The sequence below is a fragment of the Corvus hawaiiensis genome, chromosome 16, assembly GCF_020740725.1.
Source record: "Corvus hawaiiensis isolate bCorHaw1 chromosome 16, bCorHaw1.pri.cur, whole genome shotgun sequence".
NCBI classification, from domain to species: Eukaryota; Metazoa; Chordata; class Aves; order Passeriformes; family Corvidae; genus Corvus; species Corvus hawaiiensis.
Window position 1 is genome coordinate 9600447 of NC_063228.1, and position 21239 is coordinate 9621685.

Genomic DNA, 21239 nt, shown 5'->3' on the forward strand with positions numbered 1-21239 from the left:
TACACCCCTACTGAAGAGCAAATAGCAGCAGAGCTCATTTTTAATTCACTGAAAACAATGCAGCAGTTTAGTCAGAATGGAAGGACAGATCAGTTACAGGGGACCTGTGCATTAGTGGCAAAACTGATCTGCATAGGCTTGTTGTACAGATCTCTCCAGAGCCCAAGTCAGAGAAAACAAGATGTGACAAAATAGAAGGGCTTCAAATGAAAAAACTGAAAACATTTGTGAAAAGGCTCAGTACACTTGCAGCAGGCTAATCAATCACCTGGTAAGTATGTGATCAACACACATGGGAATTCCCAGTGCAGTAATAATAACAACAGGTAGATAAATTGTGTGATACAATTTTGCTAGTTCTGCTGCTACCAGTGGAAAGCAGCCATTCATTCTGACAGTTATACCCTCTGGCCATTACCACTAATTAAATCCCAATCTTTCCTATTCCATTTTTCCCCAGATATAGATGCGATCAAAGACAGAACAACATAAGGAAGGAACAGGAAAATAGATTTAAGTAATAATTTTAAAAGCAAAGTAAGATAGTCTGAGATATTAATTCACTCCCCCTGGAACACAAAGCACACTTCTGGCAGGAAGGCAGGTGCAGCAGTTTGTGAGGTGATGTGTGTATGGCCATAATGTTGTAATCAAAATCTTGTGCCTTTCACAACTCCTAAAACTGCTAGAAAAACACAGAGCACACATACCAATAGTTTATGGATATGCTTGTGTTTTCTACAATATGGTTACAGCACTGGTGGGTAAGGAAAGAGCATCTGATGTCAACTACCAGGACTTGTGCCAAGCATTTGACATTGTCCCACAAGACAGCCTAGTCTGTGGAGTGGGCAGATTTGATGGGGGGTCATTTGGATAAGGAAGTGGCTGGATGGTCTCGCTCAGACTTGAGGACAACAGCTCACTGTCCAAGTGGAAGGCAGGGACAGCAACTTTCCTCAGGATCAGTGCTGGGACTGGAACTGTTTAACACCTCTGTTGGTGACATGGACAGTGGGGCTAAGTGCACCTTCAGTGGAAGGTGTCAGAAGGAAAAATACTGGAAGGGGTTGGAACAAGATTATTTTTAGGGTCCCTTCCAACCCAAACCATTCTATGAACCAGTAATTATGGCATTTCTCTATGATTTACTCATTTTTCTGAAAGATATTTCAGATTTTACCTCCTCATTAATGAACTTTGCCAAACCTATGGCTCAGCAGATCTTTGTGTCAGGGTCCAACAGGGAGTCTGTCCATGATGAAGACAATCTGTTTGCTTTAGACTCATGGGTCTGATCCAGTACAATTAGTGAGGCTTAAGGAAAAGGGGCAGTCTTCGACTCCTGAAGCATTTTATAATGGCTCATTACCTTTTATAACCTGCAATACTACGTTATATTTTAATGTGGAGACCTGTCTTGCTGCCTACTCCTGTGAGGAAGAGAATGATGGCTTCTATCCATTCTTAACACATTTTTTTTCTCTAAAAACAAAATTAAGAAAAATATGCAAAAGCTCCTCACTGCACAAGCATGCAAAATGTAGAAAATTAATGTAAGAAAGCAGAGCTCCAAATTAAAAGTGGGGCTGCAGATCACCAGTGCAACTTAAAAAGGGAAATAAAACATCCAGTTCTTAAGGAGTAATCGAATCCCACACCTTAGTCATATGAACTAGCATCCTAATGTCCTGGCACACTTTGTTCAGCTAGATCCTGGAGCCCAGATTTAGCAGAATACACTTCCTTGAGCCTAAGCAAAATGACAAGGCACATTCTAACTGCTAATGCTTGTTGCTGTGCTGGGTGTCAAAAAGCAGGGTCTGAAAAATAGGAAAAGGCCTTCCTTACACAACAGTCCTCTGTCTGCAGCTCTTTGATCACTCATATCTTTCCTTAGTCGTTCTCTAAGTCCTGACATATCCTTGGAGGAATTTTGCAGCTTAAGACATTACTGCCCCAAGCTGTCAACCTTGACCATTCCACAGAGGTCACTCACAAGCACAGCTTAAGAGGAGATGCCAACCTGTCACCGGGGAAAGGCAAGATGTGCACACACACCCTGCCCTGTCAATGCTTGCATGGGCACATTAACCTATGGCACGGGAGATGGGGGCACAGTGCCAGAAACTACTGCAGAAACATTCCTCAGAGGATCTCTGCATCCTAAACAGCAGCCTTATCATCAAAGGGGATTTAAAGCATTTTAGCTTCGGTACAGCAAATTATTATACCTACAAGCAATGTGGCTGAAATGAGAGTGACTACATAATATATATAAAAAAAAGATACTTGCATAAGTACTTTACTGAATTGGGGTTTAATACCTTATATATTGGTATTTCTGCAGCAATCAATGAGAAAAAAGCTAGAACATACCAGCACAGCTCCCCTGGGAGCCCACATTAGCTGAAACAATCATGGAGTTGATGCATGGTTTCTGTTTCTAACGAGGCATGCCAACTAAACAGAGAATAAAGGGATGCAAACCCTGATACTTCCAGATATAAAATAATTAGTCTCGGGACTGAAAGCAGAGTTATCCTGAGAGTTGAACACCCAATGGCTCTCAAGAGGTGTCTTGTACTTGGTGACAGCTATGGCCACAGGGGACACATGTACAGCAGGTCTGACCCACTACAGCAGCTCCTGTGGTCTGTTTCTGTAAGGGACATGTTTAATAGATGGTTTCATAACTCCTATTAGAGTGATTAATGCTGGGGAGAGTTCAGACTGCTGGAAGACAGAAGGTTTGTCTAGATGCAGCTATTAATAATCACCCTTTGTTAACTTGGTGCAACACTCCCAGGGCAGAAACGCCTGAAAACAGGGCTCAGGAGCCGGCCAGAGACATTCCCACAGGATGGGCAAAAACTGGGCAGGTGAGTGTGGCACTGGCACAGGGAGCTATCCCAGACTCAATTCCCTGCTGCAAGAGAATACATTCCAGTATTTCCAGGAGTAGTTACAATACCTATAGCTTTTAAGACACCCATTTAGTATTTTTTATTACCCTGCAGTGACAGCAGCAATAATTAATTCTGAAAGAAATAATGCCTGAGGAGCTGTAAAACTACACTGAGGTTTCATCGATGCTCAGCATGCGTGTTATGATACATATCTATATAGGTACATATCTATGCATATATTCAAAAAGATCAATCTGCAATGCAGATTTCAGAAAATGCAGAACTGAAAGATAAATTAAAGTGCACCTAAATTTACTCCCATCCTGAAAGAAGTAAAATGTAAACATATTATTAAAGGATGGATTAGCATGCCTAATTCCATGGAAATTAGAATATAGATAAAAATTTAAAACTGTAATTAAAAGAATGAAGAGAGAACATTAATAGGATGAATTATACACTCTAATGCAAAATGGTATGTAAAATTGTAGGCCTGTTTTCAAAATTAGGCAATGAGGAAAAAAGATACAGTCTGTTCCTAGCAAAAGATTGGTAATAAGCAGTTAAAGAGTTATCATACAAAAACTGTTGATAGGTCCTAAAACTTGCTAGATGTCTTTATTATTCACAGGTACGTAGAAGAAGGTTTTTCCTTCTGTGTTTTACAAAAAGAATGAAAGGGAGTTAATTTTTTTTGTCACAAACACAGCTGAATAGATTGAAAATTACGGTTTTTGTATTTCTCTGGCTACAGATTAGAACTGCAGTTTTTTATTACCCATTTTAGTCAAAGCATCTCACAGGATTTCCATCTCTAACTATAAAAGAAAACAGTTTTCAGTTTCAAGTTAGAAGTAACAGATATTCCTTTGTTTCTTCATGCAGTATTTTTTGGCTGAATTTCAATTTCAGTTTAGATTATGATAAAATATTGTCATGTTATAGAATAGTTTGGTTAAGAGCTGTCTAAATCAATCAAAGGTGAATAAAAAAATACCAAAGACTTTTCTGTCCCCAATGCTGATGTAGAAGGTCACCTCCTGAGCAGAATCATCAGCTACAGTCCTAAAATAATTAAATCTTTTTATCTTAAACTGATGTATAAACTCATTTCCATGGTAACTTTGTTTGGCATTTCACAAAGCTCTAGCCCTGGAATTTCTCTGTTGTACCCAGCATATGATGAAAACCTGCCTCTGAAGTCACTGTCTACACAATGAGTTGCAAGAGTTGTATTTTGTGTATTTACAGTTGCAAGAGCTATGAGATTTATATCCTTTGTCTACTTTGTAATTCTCTGCTTTCTTCAGTTTTGTTTCTCTGCTGATTGCTTTTAATCAAGATTTCATTCTTAAATAAACACAGACATAGTCAAATGATTCCTACAATAATTGAACTCTCTGCAGTACAATAAAATTCCTTCTGTGTGTCAGGTTGGTTTTCTTGCTGCTGAGCAAAGAAAACAGGTTCTGATCATTATCTAGTTAACTCCACTTAACTCCAGTTAAAAGAGCACCCTGCTCATATAGACAGGTATATTCACAGCTATGTCTACAATCTCAGTTTTGGAATCACTTTTGGGAATCATTACAAAGTACAAACCCAACAGAAATGTACGTGTGCTTACACACCCAAGCCACAGACAGGAGGGAGGCAGGAAACAAGCTATGATTTCAACCACTGCAACCAAATCATATTCACTTGCCATGCTCAGGAAGCAGAACCCATTTTGTGATTTGATAACTATTTACTTTATGGAGAAAAATGACTGTTTTACTGTACAAACTAAAAATAAAATATTTATAAAAATAAAAGTGTTTGGTTTATTTTTAACCCACTGAAGAAATAACTTCTGGTAAATCTTTTACTCTTTACTACTTTCTTCCTAATAGATTTTTCTAGCAAGAACAGTTTACGTGGATGATTCACAGAGGTATTTCAAAGATAAAATACAGCTGATACCTCATAATTTAGAGGTCATAACTAGATCTCATCAACTTGAATCAAAGTTCTTATCACTGCATGTTCACTGTCCTCCAAGTCATGTTATTTAAACAGCGATTTCCTAGGTACAACTTCTTCCAACAGATTGTGGAAATCACTGGATTTATTAGCCCAAAACCCAAGTAATTTTTCTTGGATGTAAGACAGTTTTGGGTGAGGTGTCCTGACACACAACCCACTAACAGTGAAATCCTCAGTAACAGCCTTAGGGTCAGAGAGAAGCTCCGGGCAAAGGGAGTGCAGAAACTCCCACGGCTGGGTGCCAGGATTGCCGTGGCTGCAGGGGGGGGACTGGTGTCATTTGGAGATGCTCAGGGGATGACGACCTCAGCACAGGAGCTGCAGGATCAAAGCTGTGCCTTCAGGCCAGGACCAATGAATCCATCTCATGGATGACTTACGGCAAACTTTGATGCGGAAGTGAATCATTAGCTCAGTCTCCCTGTGGCACCAGGATTTGTCAGCCACCTCAGATAGACCACAGGACAATTCAGGCTGGGACTTCGAGAGGATCTAGTCCAACTTCCTGTTCCAAACTTCCTTCTACTCCTCTTTCCACACCTTATATATAACATACAAACACATTTCATAACTGTATGTTCTAAGCAGAACCAGGTCAAAAAGGAGATCGCATTTAAGGACACTATTTTGCTCTGAGTTAAGGAAAAAGCAGACCTGCTGTCTTATGAAAAAAAAGAAACAAAAAAAAAAAAAAAAGAAAAAAGAAAAAAAAAGAAAAAAAAAACCAACCCAACATCCGAGGGAAAATAATGTGGAGCATAAAGCATTAACTTTAAAGCCATGCTGGCTTTTCTGCTAGCAATGAAAATGCACATAAGAGTTAACATTAAAAATTAAAATGAAATAAATAGGCCCTCTAATGAACTAATATACGTGGGTAAGGTAACATCTGCTACTTTGTTTATAACAAATGTGTCAAGCATTAGATATGCCAGCATTCATGCACATGTTCTGATGGAAGTTGGAGAATTTGCTTTATTTGTCCACATATAATGGAAGATTTTATGTCATGGCAAAGTAATGTCAGACCTGAGAGCAGTGAGAGAAAAAGGCAGAATTTTCTCCTACAAAGCAAAGAGAAGAGCCCATCCAGTGACTGTGGTTAGCTGGGTACCACAGAACAGGCGTCTTAACTGATTTGGGAACAAGAAAAGAAAATATTTTTCAAGAAGTTCTACTAATGACCTACTTTCTATCTCTAAACAAGATTCTAAGTAAGGCGTGATTAGTAAACTGCACTAGGTCAGGATAATCCTGGGAGATTTTGTGACCCTGCTGCTTCCTTTGTATCTGTCTTCCCTTACGAGGTAATGCTAACAGGGAAGTCCCAGCCTTTCCCAAGGCAGTCCAGACCTGCTCACAGAGAACATGGCAGATATTCCCTACTGCTTCACAAGCATCCTCTATTCCTTTACAGAAAGTCTTGGCACTGATGATTTCTTAGTGCCCACCTTAGACAGTAAGCAAGAAGATTCTACAGCACAGATCCCTATTTCCCTACAGAGGCAAGTGAGATGTAGAGCCTAAAACCTGAAAGGTGCCCTCAAAAGGAGTCACAGGTTGATCTAATGTCCCATTCCTTCTGTAACTATGCAAACCGTTCACAGACATTTCTTTGGTGCAATGGCTAACAAACCTTGAAAGCTACAACCTAAAATTACTACACCTAAATTAAACATTTAACAAGAAACTAGACTAATTTATCCATTTTGTAAAGTTCAACAGTTCATGTTAACTGAAAAGTACTTTTAATTTGCCTACAGTCCACAAAACAGAAGGTCATTAAATAATAGAAACCCAGAACCCTAGGAATCAATCAAACCCTCGAGATTTCCATCCACTTGTTTGGATTCTTTTTATGATAAGTCATGTCTCAGGATTACACATATGGAGTAATTTTTGCTTCTTTGTTTAAGCTGTTTTCACACTAAATATTTCAGCTGTTTTACTGTTAAAACTTGGTAAAGTTTTTTTGGTTGGTTGGTTTTTTAACACTGTTGTCTCACTTCGAGTAGTCACAAAAACATTACTCACTGTAATAACCTATCATAATATCACATTTACTTATTATTGAAGCACTTTTCTATGAAAATATAGTATTAAAATATGTAAACGTGCTACAATTGCTGTGCCTATAGCATATTCCAAGGGTATTGAAAGCTCTTTGGTGGCAGGAGAACGAGGGGGTTACAGGCACTATAAATTTCTATTTAAGAAGTTTCTTATACCAGCTCTGAATATTACCCAGGATAGGTGATTTCCACTCATCAACCCTATTCTCACTTCTTGGGAACTTGACCTTCCACTGCTTTACTGACAGTCTTTTCAAGTTAATACTGGAAATACCTACAAGCTCCCAGTCACTGCCATTATGCTGTACTTCAGCTCAGCTTCTTCAGGGAATTTTGTAACCAGTGGAGTTTTCAGAGCACCGAATAGAAATTTTTCTGACGAAATATACCTAAGGAAAGGTTACTCAAATTATTTCAAATGTGCTAACAGTACTAGAATACAGGCTTTCCTCTACATCTGAGCTGCACATGGAAACTATTTTCATACGAAAATATGTTTTCTTGATTAAGGTTTAACTGAATATTTGTTGTTTTCCAAGCTCTATTTTGACCCCAGAAAGTAACAAAAATAGTTCAGATTAAAAAATTACTTCCATTTTACATAGTGTATGCATTATACGTTCTTAATTTTTATTATATATTAAAGTGGTTAAAATTCATTACCATTCTTTTTCCTTGTGCTTCCCTTGCACCATGCTTTTAGTAATTAAACTCACCAGCTTCTCTTCCTTTTGACTTAAAGCTGTCTGAGAGACCAATAGGATGTAACAGAGAACCACATTCCTCCCCCTGTCCTGCTAATTTGACAGGAGCACCCTATGAGTTGTTTATAACCTTCTGTACAAGTACATCCCTATTGTAAAAGCTTTTCTTATTTTCTGAAGATTTTCAGATATGAACAAATATTTCATTTAAAATATCTGGGCTTGGCAGGTCTGTTCATTTCTTCTGATTTTTGTTGGTGTTCACTGGAACTTCCCATAGGATTCTCACGAGCCATCAGCAACATTAAATTGTTTGAATTTAAATACCTATATTAGAGTACGATTTCTGAATGCTTTCAAGTATACTTCAGATGTAGCAAATCCCCCCTCTCCCTTTATAATAATTCAATTTATTGTTAATATCCTTTTCTACTTAGAATGTTTATCTCTTATCTGCCACTTATGAAGTCGCAGCCCCACAGCTCCCACCAATGTATTTTGTGTAGGCTTCCATAATCATACATAACCCCATCGTAGCTATTAATACTGAAAGCTCTTTAATAGTCTAAACAGTTCTGCAGATATCACCATTCTTCTAATCTCCAAACATCTAATAAAATCTTAAACAACATGAAATAAAAAAAAAAATGTTGATTTTAGGAGAAAGCCTGTGGTAATAGGAATTCATCACATATCTCCAGGAATCTTATTTAATAATTTATGCTGCTGTCCATAGCAATTTAACATCAAATTGTACCCAAATAAACTAGTCCAGGAAGTTTGTTACAACATGAGGACTTTCAGGCAGCACTTCCCTTGCATTTAAAGCAACTTTGCAAACAAATAGCATTGGATTTTTACTTTGCATATTAAGATAATCCATAACAAGGGTGAGGAAAAGGAAACATAATTACAGCTATAGTCACCCCTTTCTTTCCTGTGTTGTCAAAGGCAGAGAGATTCCACAACACTCCTGTCTTTGTTGCTCAAGTAAATCAGAGTATGTTAGCTCTGTGATCATTACCTTCCAAGGTCAGTAAACAGGAGTTAAAGGGACAAGGCTAAATTTCACAGATAGCAGAATAATTTGATGAGTTTTCAAGGTGCAGGTGGAATGGCTGTCCAGATGTCACCTTCCCTCTACTTCTGCACAACGAAATGGAAACTAATTTCTAAAATCTTTTCCAACACTACAGATCACATACAGACAGAACTTGGTTCACAAACTATTTCAAAGGAGAAACACAAAATGTCTCATGCATCCTAGGCGCAAACACTGCATTAATACTCAAGAAAGCTACCACAAAGTTGCTCAAAAGTTTAAGTGAAATCATTTAACACAAGATATTTAGATGTTAAAATGAAATCAGGCTGCTGTGGATCATCCATAAACTGAATTTTGAAAATACTAGATCAGAATGAATTAAAATATTATTACATAAAATAAAAACATGATAATAAATAGTATTTTTATAGTTTTATGTTATAGTTTTAGAAATTATCCACTAATTCTCCTCCTCAATTTGAAAAGGAGAATGTATCAATGAGAAAATTGTAGGAGTGATAGACTATGGCTTTAAAACAATTATCTAACTATAGATGTCTCTCTATATGCCATCAGAGACTCTCATTATTATTATAAAACCATTCAAAAAGACATTTTAAGCTCTGATTCAGGAAAATTCTCTGATATTCAGCATATCATTTCGTAGATTCCAAATATTTAATGGGGATGCCTTTCCCAATCCTCTGCTGCATTTTCACTTAAATTTCTCAGAATAACAAGCTTAACCCATATTTTCTGTGAATGTCTCCAACAATATCTGATAGGCTTGGGTGATCTGCAGCTGGCTGGCCAAACAAGTTTTCATTACCATATGGCAGAAACAGAAATTTGCTGGTTTATGCTAGGGCTGCTGCGTTAAAATCATTTTTAGACTCACTTCAGTGATCATTTGAAAGGACGAAAAATACCAAAGGGCTGTGGTGAGTGTCCATGCTCTTCTCTAGTGAATTATTTCATGAAATCTGGAGGGGATGGAGGGGTGCAAGTCAGTCAGGTTGTCACTGGAATGAATGATCCTTGGACAGCTCTGAGGACACTTGCAAATATTCCAATACACTGGACTGTAGTGAGGAATGTGCTTGTTTAATTTGTACTGCCTCGAAGATCGCAGATGTAATCTGGCATTATAACTGCAGATTCAACAGAGACACTGAAGTTTACTGCATCAACACAACGCTTGTGAAATGTTAGGTAAAAACACAACGAAAAAATATGCATAGAAGTACATCACAGACTCAACTGGCAGTCAAGTCTGGCAGAAGTCTATCACCTAGTGACAGCTTCCTTTTCTCTCAGCTGTTAGGATGATATAAAGAGAAATGAGAGAAACAAGTCCTGGGCTTCATTACTCTAAGAAGAAAATGGTTCCCAAGAGAAAAATGATCAGCACACTGAAGTATTTTGATATAATGATCAAAAAGTCATAAACACTTTACAATGTTTTGAGGCCATTCGAGTCAGCTATGTCCATATTTGATTAAAAACCAAACTTGCTGATGTACAAAAAACGCCTCAGTATTAGGGACAGAGAGTATTTGCTGGAAGTGTAAAAGAAAGAGGTGGGAGTTAGATTTCAGTCCTAAATCAGCCACTGCCAGGTTAGAGGAAGTGAGATTTGCCTGGTGTAAGAGAGCTGTAATTGCAATGTCCTCCTTTGAGTTTGGTGTTTATGTCCCTAAAACACAACTATCATGCTTGGATATCTTAGTCACTGGGTATTTGGGAACACTGAAGATGTCAAAAGAAAATGTCACTGTTAGGAACAACATAGCATATGAACATCATTACTTGGAGGTAACAGGCACAGTGGGAAATCTTAACTATTGGGAATCAGAACTCTGCAAAGACTTGAGAAATGAATCACTCTTACCAATGCTTTCTATTGTCTAGGAAAAAAACTTCATATCTCTTCTTTATAGTTTAATTTCTCTTTTGTTGACTTCCACTTACTGATGCAGCTGAAAAAAGCTACACAAACCAGTGGCTTAATGCCTTCACTGTAGAGCATTTGCTAAGGTAAGGAAACCAGAACCATAAAAACCCTGACTGAGCAGTTAGCAGGTAATACCTTATGATAGGAGATGTCCTTGCAGGAGATCTAGTGGCTTTTATAAACCAGCCAGGCAGCTGCACAGTGTGGGCCCCTTAAGACTGTATAATGATGTTTAGATGAGCTACAATATGGAGAGCTCCAGATAGTTTTGAATTTATTTCCAACATGAGATGGGTGAAACTAGCCAAAAAGAGAAAAAGATTACACAGAACATAGTGGGTTTGCTGTTTAATTTATGAATTCCTTCTGAGAACAAACATGTAAGCACTGAAGAATTCTCCGTTCTGTTCTGAATCTTGTAATGACTGAACTCTACTGTGAAGAACTGGTATGAACTCTACCCTGCAAAACAGTGATGTAAACATTCTGCAGGTGTAAAATCCTCCAAAAGGTTTCCATGTGAAGCTTACAGTTCAGATAACCTCTCAAAACAAAGGGCTTTGGAAAATACTTTCTCAAAAGGAATTTCTTGCTTGGGAAACTGAAAACGTTTTCACAAAATAAAGCTAAGTAGGACTTCTGTGATAACAGAGAGAGTCTACAAAGGTTCAGTTATTAGTCACCGGTTTGAGCAAATTCTTGCTTAAAAAACCCCCAATGTCTCCACACATTTCATTACTCACAGGAACATTGTGAGGACACTTTGGGAGTGATACTCAAAAATATGCATTTCCAGTTTATAATTCAATCTAAGTGAGATTTCTGTACACTGCAAGTGATTTCAGTAGTAACTGACTACCCACACGTGCCCTACTCCAACGCTCCAGCATGGAACAAGGTGCCATAGTAGAAGAATTAAGTAATAACTTGGGTTTGAATCCTTTAAAATAACACTTGTCAAAGCATTCAAGTTGTTTTTACCATAATTTACCTTGTTCTCACTTAAATTATCTTCCCTTGGTGTTTTCTAGTAAGACAGACATCATAATGACATTGTTCTGACCTTAGCAAGGTTCTCTCAAGCAAGAAGAACATGAGGAGAAAAATCAGTTTCGTGCATGGGCGAATTCCTGAAGAGTCCCCCTGGAACCTTGCCTCACAGACTTAATTCCTTTTTTTTCCCTTCACCTTGTTAAGTACATGCCCTACAACTGCTTGAATACATTCAGGGGAAGAAGGGGAAAGAAAGAAGAAATTATGACAATGCAGAGGCAATCAGTTTCTGATTACCATGTATAATAGGTGAGGGAAGGAGGCAAGGGTCAGGCAGGCAATATTGGAAGTAATTTAGAACTTGCTACATTATAAAAAAATCAGAAAACCTATCTGGTTAAATCAAAGCCCTATATCAAAGGGAAACTGTATAATAGCATACATTTGAAATCATTTTTTATTATAGAAATCCTCACACTTCTGAAAACAGAGTTCTCTACGTTTCTTGAGGACATAACTAAATGACAGACCTTTCTTTTAAATCTAAAACCAAAGTGTAAATTCAGTTTAGTTCCAATGAAAGAATCAAAACATTTTTAATTTTTATACTTCATTATCTTGATCTCTTAGCCTTGCCCTGAAGCTTTGCCAAAATATATTCAGCCTTGGTAACAGAATTCTATTCACTCTAAACTATGATAAAATTCATCAGTAAGATTTCTCTTGGTGTGGACACAAAAACTTCTACTGGTCACTTTCTCTGGGTGCATAAAAACACTTTCTGTCAGCTCACAGTACATTCATTCAGCCTTGTTCAATATGACATTTGTCTATAAAGATAGTATATGAACTATTTAAATTTAGCCAATGTGATTTTAGAAAGATATTACCTTTGTACTCCCCAAAGGTACTTTGTACTGCACCCCATGAGAGTTTTCAGACTGAAATTTCCACAGCACTTGAAGATCATAGAAAAGCTAACTACTTTAAGTGTCTGAATATGAAGGACATTGATTAAATTGCATAAAATGATGTAGTTGGTTTAATTCAGAATTTAAATAACTCATTTCATGTGTCTTAATTCACCTTGACTGTAATTTAGATCAAACCAAATTGAGACCACTTTAATAATGAGTAAGGTTGTCTATACAGAGATTAAGTGTTGTTTAAGCTGCTGCAAAGAACTCAGTGCTTGCATCGCCATTCTTGCAGGATGTGCTGACATAGCAGATGCTCATCAGTGGCAAAACCACTCTCAGAAATGGCCATGTCCCTCTGACATCTTTTGCCCAAGCCACTGTACTTGTCCCCCATGCTGCAGTTTGTCACAGGGTTGAAATGATTCAAAGTGAAAATAACTTTCTGAAGCGAAGTTGCTGCCAAGAGCAAGACATGACACCACCTCAGAGCTGGCAGCCGCACAGCACAGCCCAGCCAGACCAGCTCGGCTGACTATCCACTGCATTTCCTTCTCTGTACTGACTGGCCTTTTCCAGTTTATGTTATCCCCTTCCCTTCTGCTGACAGCTTTCTCATTTCACTCAGTGCATCTCTGAGACATATTGGGAAACAGAGGAAATGCTACCCTGTTGGGCTCACCTGTGTTTAGTCATAGCTACACCACAAGCTGCTGTGCTGCAGATTTGCGACATTTTTAGTGCATGTGATGACTGGAAAAAGCATCCAGGGTATGATGCTCTTGAAACATACTGAATTGTCTGAACAAAACCACCTGTGGTTGCTGTTAGTGTTACACTTTTTTGGTGCTTTCAAATCTACATAGTTGAGGACCCTTTTACATATAAAATACTCATTACAACATGTAACTGCCAAAGATGCTGCAAAGGTCTGTACAAACCCATTTTTCTTTGAACTGGGGTGCCTGCTAAAGTACATGCAAATTTCACTGAAGTTACATCTGATTTTAGCTCACAGCTTCATGTGGAGGACAAAATATATAAACGACATCATGCTTGCCAGATCATGGGCTCCTGACTAGCTAAAGGAGTTGGCTCAAAAACAGATGGGAAATAAAAATGCTAAGCTATGATTTCTGTTGGAATAGGTACAGGAACTGATCTACACTCATAGTAACCTCTTCAGTTTCATTTCACAATGTATTCTACTATGCAGGAAGATTCTATATTCTGCCTCATTGTGTTTTCATATTTGAAATCTGATTAAGAGCAGTGAGATTATGCTGATACTTCTGGTCCATGTTGGATGAACTTCAGGGATTTGTGTGTTATATATATTGCTAGAGTTGCCTTTACACCTAAATTGAAAAGATTATTTTCATACAAACTTGGAGGTAAAAGTAACTCTAGTAATATACAGAGCAACTCTAGTAATATTCACATGAATGCCTGAACATTTATCCCACACAATTTTAGACCAGACACAAAAGTACTTACTTTATGGGAAGCTACAAGTTTGCATCAAGGCCGAGTGTTTTCTTTAGGTTTAAATGAGTACCAAACTCTGCCTGTGCTATGCAGAGGCACAGAAGGTGTTTATAGGCTGAATATGAGAGATCCTACTTTAAGCAGAGAGTTGGAATTACCTGCCAAGCCCTTTGCAGCCTATACTGCTCTGCAACTCTACAAATAGCCATAACTGATGGCAGTATGTAATTAGAAATCAGAAATGACATCTCTCAAAGAGCAACTGCTCTGAGCTCGTGATCATTCTGTTAATGCTAGTTCAAAACTTCAGGTAAAACACCACCTGTAGCTGCTCGTGCCCTTTTTCCCCCCTGATGGATTCTGCCACATTCACTGTGACACTGGAGATGGTCCAGTGATCCAGGAGCCTGTTCATTCCACCATGTAAAGGAAGCCTTGTGGCTTGTCACAGATAACAGTGTCAGGTATAGAAATACAAATACAAATATTTACAAACACAAAGAAAAAACATCCAATATTGCTGCATTAGGTCTCTCCTTGTGCATACCTAACATCAAAGGGTCAAACAGTATGCAAAGAACAGCACCACAATAAAAAGAATCTTTAGTATTTTCTGTATCAAAGTCACCATGATGCTGTATCTACATTTAATTATAGCTTTTAAAACAAAGTGGTTATTAAATCTGACACCCTATTTTGGCACCCTGCTCATGGAAAAGGAATTTTTAACCAAGCCCCTTTTTCAGGTGGATTTATTCCTCAGCAAGTATGTGAAGATGGATATACAAGAGCTGCACTCAGACTGTAATGCCAAAACCCAATAAGACTGTCTAGTATGAGTTTAAATGTAGACCCATGAAGAAGGCTCATTACATCTTTGGGGGTTTTCAGTTTGTTTGGTGAGGTTTCTTTCTCCTGGGGCGTGGTTGGTTTGGGGTTTTTTTTGCAGGCATTGTCACATACATGTCCACAGTTCACATTTTCCAGGTATATAAGCGTTTCCCTTTTCATTAGAACTTTTATTTTATTAGAGAACACACCTGAGAATAAAAGGGCAATAAGAAGTTTGAGATTTTGACATCTCTGCCAATACTGGTTCTTTATAAAGTAGTAATAGTGCTCTCTAAATACTTAATGTGCAATAAGCATCAGAGGAAACATTATGTTGCTCAAGTTCTCTGGGGTTTCTTTAGTTATTTTTGCTATATACTTCAGTCAAGTTGGGTTTGAGAATCTGTTTCCTAATCAGAAATCCAGACATATTTATAACAAAATAATAATGAGAATAAAACAATTTAACTGTAAGAGAAAGATTTTGAAATTCAGCTGAATTGTCTATTTCACATACTTTTATATGAGCTCATTTCCAAACAACAGTGTACCAGTTTTTCCTGCTTGTTCCTCATTTCTCTATCACCCATCAGAGTGAAATCATTAACAGATCAAAATTTAATCACATTGAAATTAAGGTCACTAGGAGGCATACAAAAGGAGACACTCCTTCAAGCGAATACAGAGGCCTCTCATTTGCTAGGTTACCATGTTTGAAAAAGCTTATCACTTGCTCACAGAAAAAGTCAAAATTTGCATGAAAGAAGGATCTCAGCATGCAGTGTTGGTAGCAAGGTTCCACAGCTGATCTCAAAACCTGCCACACAAGACCAGGATAAAATTTTATTTTGGCTGAGAGCTAAATAAACCTAACTGCAAACCTGATTATCTTACTTTATAAGAGCACACAATTCATTAACATCAAGATTCAGCAAATAACAGGAGACTTTGCTGCTCTCCTTGTGCTGAAACGTCTCAACAGCAATGGGTTTCATCAGGAAAAACCCTGATTCCCAAAGTCTGAGAATTCGTGTGTGGCTGTAATGTGCTTCAAATTACCACTACTGCACATCTGGAGTAGTTTCACTGCAGTACAAAGTGGGTTCTCATTACTAGGAAGGTACAATTCTTGGTGCTGTTGTGTAGGGCTACATAAGAGGCAGTGAAATGAAAGGTCTGATAGTTAAGTTTAAAGTATTTTTAGTCAATTCAATAAAAATACTTTCCAATCATGATACATTAAAATAAATATATATATATATATATATAGCCTGCTTGGAAACAGAGATGGCAAATATCATATGCCAAGCTGAGAAAGTTTCTAATCTAGATGTATTGACTTCTCCTTCCTGAACATGGCAAGTCACTAGAAGTTCTGGAGAAGTTTTGGAGAAGGTCCATGCAAAAAACAGTTTGGCTTGTTCCTCAAGGCTACACCTCAAACTGAGCCTTCTTATTTTGTACACCACCAGGAAATAGGAACAGACAAAACAACTGTATATTCTATAAAAGACAATTAACAAAACAGCACATTTACTGAGTGAGCTCAATTATAAAAGTAAGTCCCTTTCAGCAACAGGTTTCTCTTTCCTTCCCAAATAATCAGATTTGTAGATTAAGGCTGCTAGAAAATAAAGTTTCAGTACACAGCATTCAAATACCAAAACTGACATCATCCAAAAGAAACCTCAAGAGACATTGCCCTCTCCACCTGCAGAAATGACTGTAGCACAATTCAGGGTGTTGCCAGTGTAGGCCATCATGAAACTGGCAGAGAAGTGGCAGATCCTGACATTTTAAATGAGTTGAAAACAGAGAATGAGACTAATGAAGAGGTGGAATGTGGGCAATAAAAATGTACCCACATCACATATGCCAAGTAAACAGAAGAATGCCTGGTACCTCAAGCTTTGGTCCCGAGAATAAGGAAAATTTGTGAAAAATTAGCTGGTGTATTCATTGCAATATGCAGCCTTAAGCCAGCAGCCAGTTTCCTGAGATCAACAGAGGTTACTTACTGCTAAACCTAATTTAAAACAAACCAAACCATATCTGGAACAGAACTAGATAAGCATGTGCATAAGGGAAGTAGTTACAGACAAAAAAGTGCAGTATACTTGATGCTTACAGCGTGGAGTCTGAGCAAGCGAAACATCCCCCAGGAAACTCAGAGCACCCCTGACTCAGGAATTTGAGATTGAGTTTAGCCAATCTCCTTAAAATGGAGAAAATACAGTAGCAGGACATCAGGGTGTAAAAACAAACCAACACACAGCTACATCAACCACCACTGCCCCACCCCTCCCCCATGCAAGCCCACAACCAACATGTTATCTGTGATGCCAGTCCTCCCTCATTGAGGGAAAAAACGACAGGAAATGCAATTGTATCACTGCTTGGGGAATGCAGAGCACCTTAATAACACATGGACAATCCCAGCTCCACATCCTTTTTGCTCTCAAGCAAATGTGCTCTTCACTGAACTGCTGGAGAGGTGAGTCTGTCAGAGCACACTCAACCCGGGGAATTATTTTCTCTCACTCTGACCAGGAGTAGACTGAGACCATCCAAACAATTGAGGTGTGATTTTCATCCAGATTGCAACACTCCTGTTCTCCTCGAGGGCCTGCAACAGTGATTAGGCAGAAGCCTTCCTTATAGCAGAGTCCTATTTCTCTAAGGAAAACAAGTGGGTTTGGGTTCTGGTTGTTTGCTTGGCTTGGCATTTTAATTTGGGTTGGTTTTTTTTTTTTTAATTGCTCCAGGTTCATCTGGCTGTACAATAGTTTATGTTTTCAACTTTGGAAATGCATTGAACCTTCGTAGCATGTAACTTCTGGCAAAATAAGATGCCTTATCACCTCTCGGAAACAGGATTTTTGAACGCACCTGATGGAGTTCTTTGGGGTTGCTTGTGTTTCTTTTTTTAAACTTGCATGCACATAAAAACTCTGAGAAAGTCACTCTATTGCTATGGAACCTTACTTTCTTCTCTCTACCCTAAAGCGAATCAGCAAATTGCTTTCACATAGGGAGCTCCTATAAAGGAGAATAGTCTTTGTTTGCTGACCCAGTTCCATAAAATATTAACAGAAGGGAGGTTATTGCCTAACAACATCAACACTGAGTTACAACCAAAGTTACATTGTTCTTGTTGATGACTTTCAGTACTCTGATTAATTTCACCCATTTCTCTGCAATGCATGAAATTCTTACACATTAGTTCATTTGGATAATCCAAAATGTCTTCTATATGGAAGTCTTCATGTGAAAATTATTATTTATGAGGTGTCAAGTGAACAGTATTACATCTGTAAGAGACTATTTGGTAGAGGCATGGGACACATTAAATTTTTAAAAACTGACATGCCTTGTTAATTAGAAATGCCAACATTTGACATTTTTATTCCCAAGAAAATTAACTTATTATAGATTCATTTAATTTTTGGGAGAAAGCTGATGCTGGGAATTCTAATTCACAGCAGATTTCCAACCACAGGTTTCAGATCACCTTCTGTAGCACAAATAGATATAAATGAAATGCACTGAGCCCTCTATATCTAAAACTCTGAGTAAGCACAGCTGTGCCAAAGAACTGATTTCCATCCACCTCCTGATTCCTCATTTCCCACCTGAGACCATGAAAAGCACTTTTTAAGCAGTCTTCCCAGTAGCTGGAAGAAAATTAATGATTGCACCGCTCAGTAGACAGAGCTCCACCAGTGACCAGCCGTGGCTTTTTTTGTTTGTTTCTTTTTGTAAAAGTAAAGAAGATGACATAAGAATACAGACAGAATAGACATGCTCCTGATTCTCAAAATTATTTTTATACCTGGCAGGTCTATGTAATGAGGGCTGTTCATACACAGTAGGCAGATTTCCTTCTACAGCTGTGTAATACCATCCCAAACCTCCTGGCTTAGGATTTGGTTTTTTCCCAGAAAACTTATTATTTCCCTACACTGGGACACTTCCAACATCAGAGAAAACTGCCTTCAGCATCACTGTACAGAACTGGAATTTATTTTCTTCACTAACCCAGATATTTAACAGTGACATGCGATCAACTTACAGCTTCACAGTAAATTAGTCATAGTGGTTGATAAATTCACACAACACAGTAGTTGAGCTAATAGTGCCCCGCATGTCAACATGGACTTACACTAGGGAGGAGACAGTGAGGTACACAACTTGCCACACTCCAGACCACACACTACAACTAAGAGGCTAAATTCTTAACTTTTCAGGGCAGCATTCATAGGGTTTCAGGCCAAAGCCCATCAGCAGTGATCCTTTTAGCTTGAGTAAAACAACTGCTGGCTTAGCCACACAACTGTGTCAAAAACTTCATGCTAACTTACAGTAAGGTTGTGTGTTTGAGCTTCTTTGTTACTTATGCGAAACATGAATCCTTCTGCAAAACAAACACAGCAAAACCTGCATACCAAAGGGAATTCTCCTTTTCAGCTCTTTGTAGCAGCTGGTTGAATAGAACAGGATAATTAGATTCCAGTACTCAGACGGCTGAGATTTACTGACTGTGAAAACTAATGTTGCCCCCAGTGAAGAAAGCAACATAAATAGCTCTGGCCCAAGGGGTACCTTGGACATATTGGCATCGGCTTCATGAGATATCAGTATGTCAAGTTTTCCCTGTGTGGAATGCACAGGCAAACCTGCTGGGGTGAGGTTAATGTGCCAAGAGAGTCATGGAGAGGCTATTTGAAGCATCTGGAGCATCTCTCAGTTTGAATATAACACAAAAGAAAAGAAGGTTCAAAGGAAAGATGCAGTAAGAAAGAACAAAAACAAACAAAAAAGTCAAGGAAAAAAAGAAAACAATAAAGAAACCAAGCTTGAAGAACCTTCTAGAATTAGAAGCAAAGAACTAGTCTACAATTTTTTAAAATCCAAATCATTGCAGACTATTGTATATAAAGAACCGCTGTGCTATGGCTGTGTCTAGGCTTTAGGTGTCACCTGTGTCCCTACAATATTTTTGCCCGGGTTACCTACAATCCCTGAGTTTAGTCTTCTAGGTCTTGTTGTTATTGGAAGGCAGGAGTTGTTAAATGTCCTTCTCTATTTGGAAGGAACATTCTCCCACAGCTTCCTGAGGGGGAAAATAATCCTTGGACGTTTGGCACAGAGAATGTTGCAATCTATCCACTGACACAGGTGAGAACAGCCCAACTGCCAGGATGCCAACAGGAGGGGATCTGCTCAGACTCCATGCCAATCCCATGGCCTAATTGTGCAGCAAACTTACCTTCAGCTGTGTCACCACGGTTATTTCCCAGCAGTTCATTTTGCAAAAAGGGCAGGAAAATATTACAGAAATAAAGCTTTGCAAGAGTCTTTCTAGACATCACTAGTAAGTATCAAAAACTGCTGAAGGTAAGTGAAAGATAAAGGCAACAGAAAGAACAAAAGGCATAGCTTGTCTATTTTCCTACTGATGTTGAGATGCTGTTTCAAAAGGGGTTATCTCAAAGAATGTGGGCACGTGCTAGAGGCTGGGCATAATTATTTAGACTCACTGACTCACAGATGTCACCTTTAACTGGTTTGTCAGTTGTCAAGCACTGCCTGACAATCCTGCTCAGAGATGAAGTACAAGCAAGACTGCACATGTGCTGTCTAACAACAGTGCTGCATATTGCACCAAAGGAACTGTCAAAGACAAATCTAAAGAGCAGCTCTTCAGATAGAGTCTCACACAGTAACACATGAACAGAAGTGCCACATAAATCACCTGTGACACACTGGCCTTCTGGTTTATGTACCAGGGTCCAAGATCAGAGACATGCAGAGCTGAGGTGCCAAAGCTATGAAGCATGCAGAACCACTAAGAATATTTTGCTCTCAGGGTATGAGGTCAAATCAAAGAAAATTTTGCACAAGTCTGACCTCAACAGACAGTTAATCTAATCTTAACAATGTGGACATTTCAAGTCATGATGCATTTATAAAGCTGTAGATGTCACTAATCTAAAAGAGTTTGCAGTCAGTCTGAAGGAACAGAATAAAAATTGTTTTGAAAGCTGTTCACTGGAGAACCGTATTCTTTCCATGTGTTCTGTGACAAAAGCAATCAAGACTGACCGACTGGAAAATCTCTGCCTTTAATGCAAAAATATTGATGCCCTGTATGTGCTAAATTAAGCCCATCTCTGCAGGTGTTTGTTTTGCCCACTAGCAGGAGATAAAACAGTCATTGTCATGTTCTAGGTAGCACTGAACTGCATCTCAGTGTATGCTTAGTAAATACGAAGTAATTAACTAATTATTCTCTTTTACA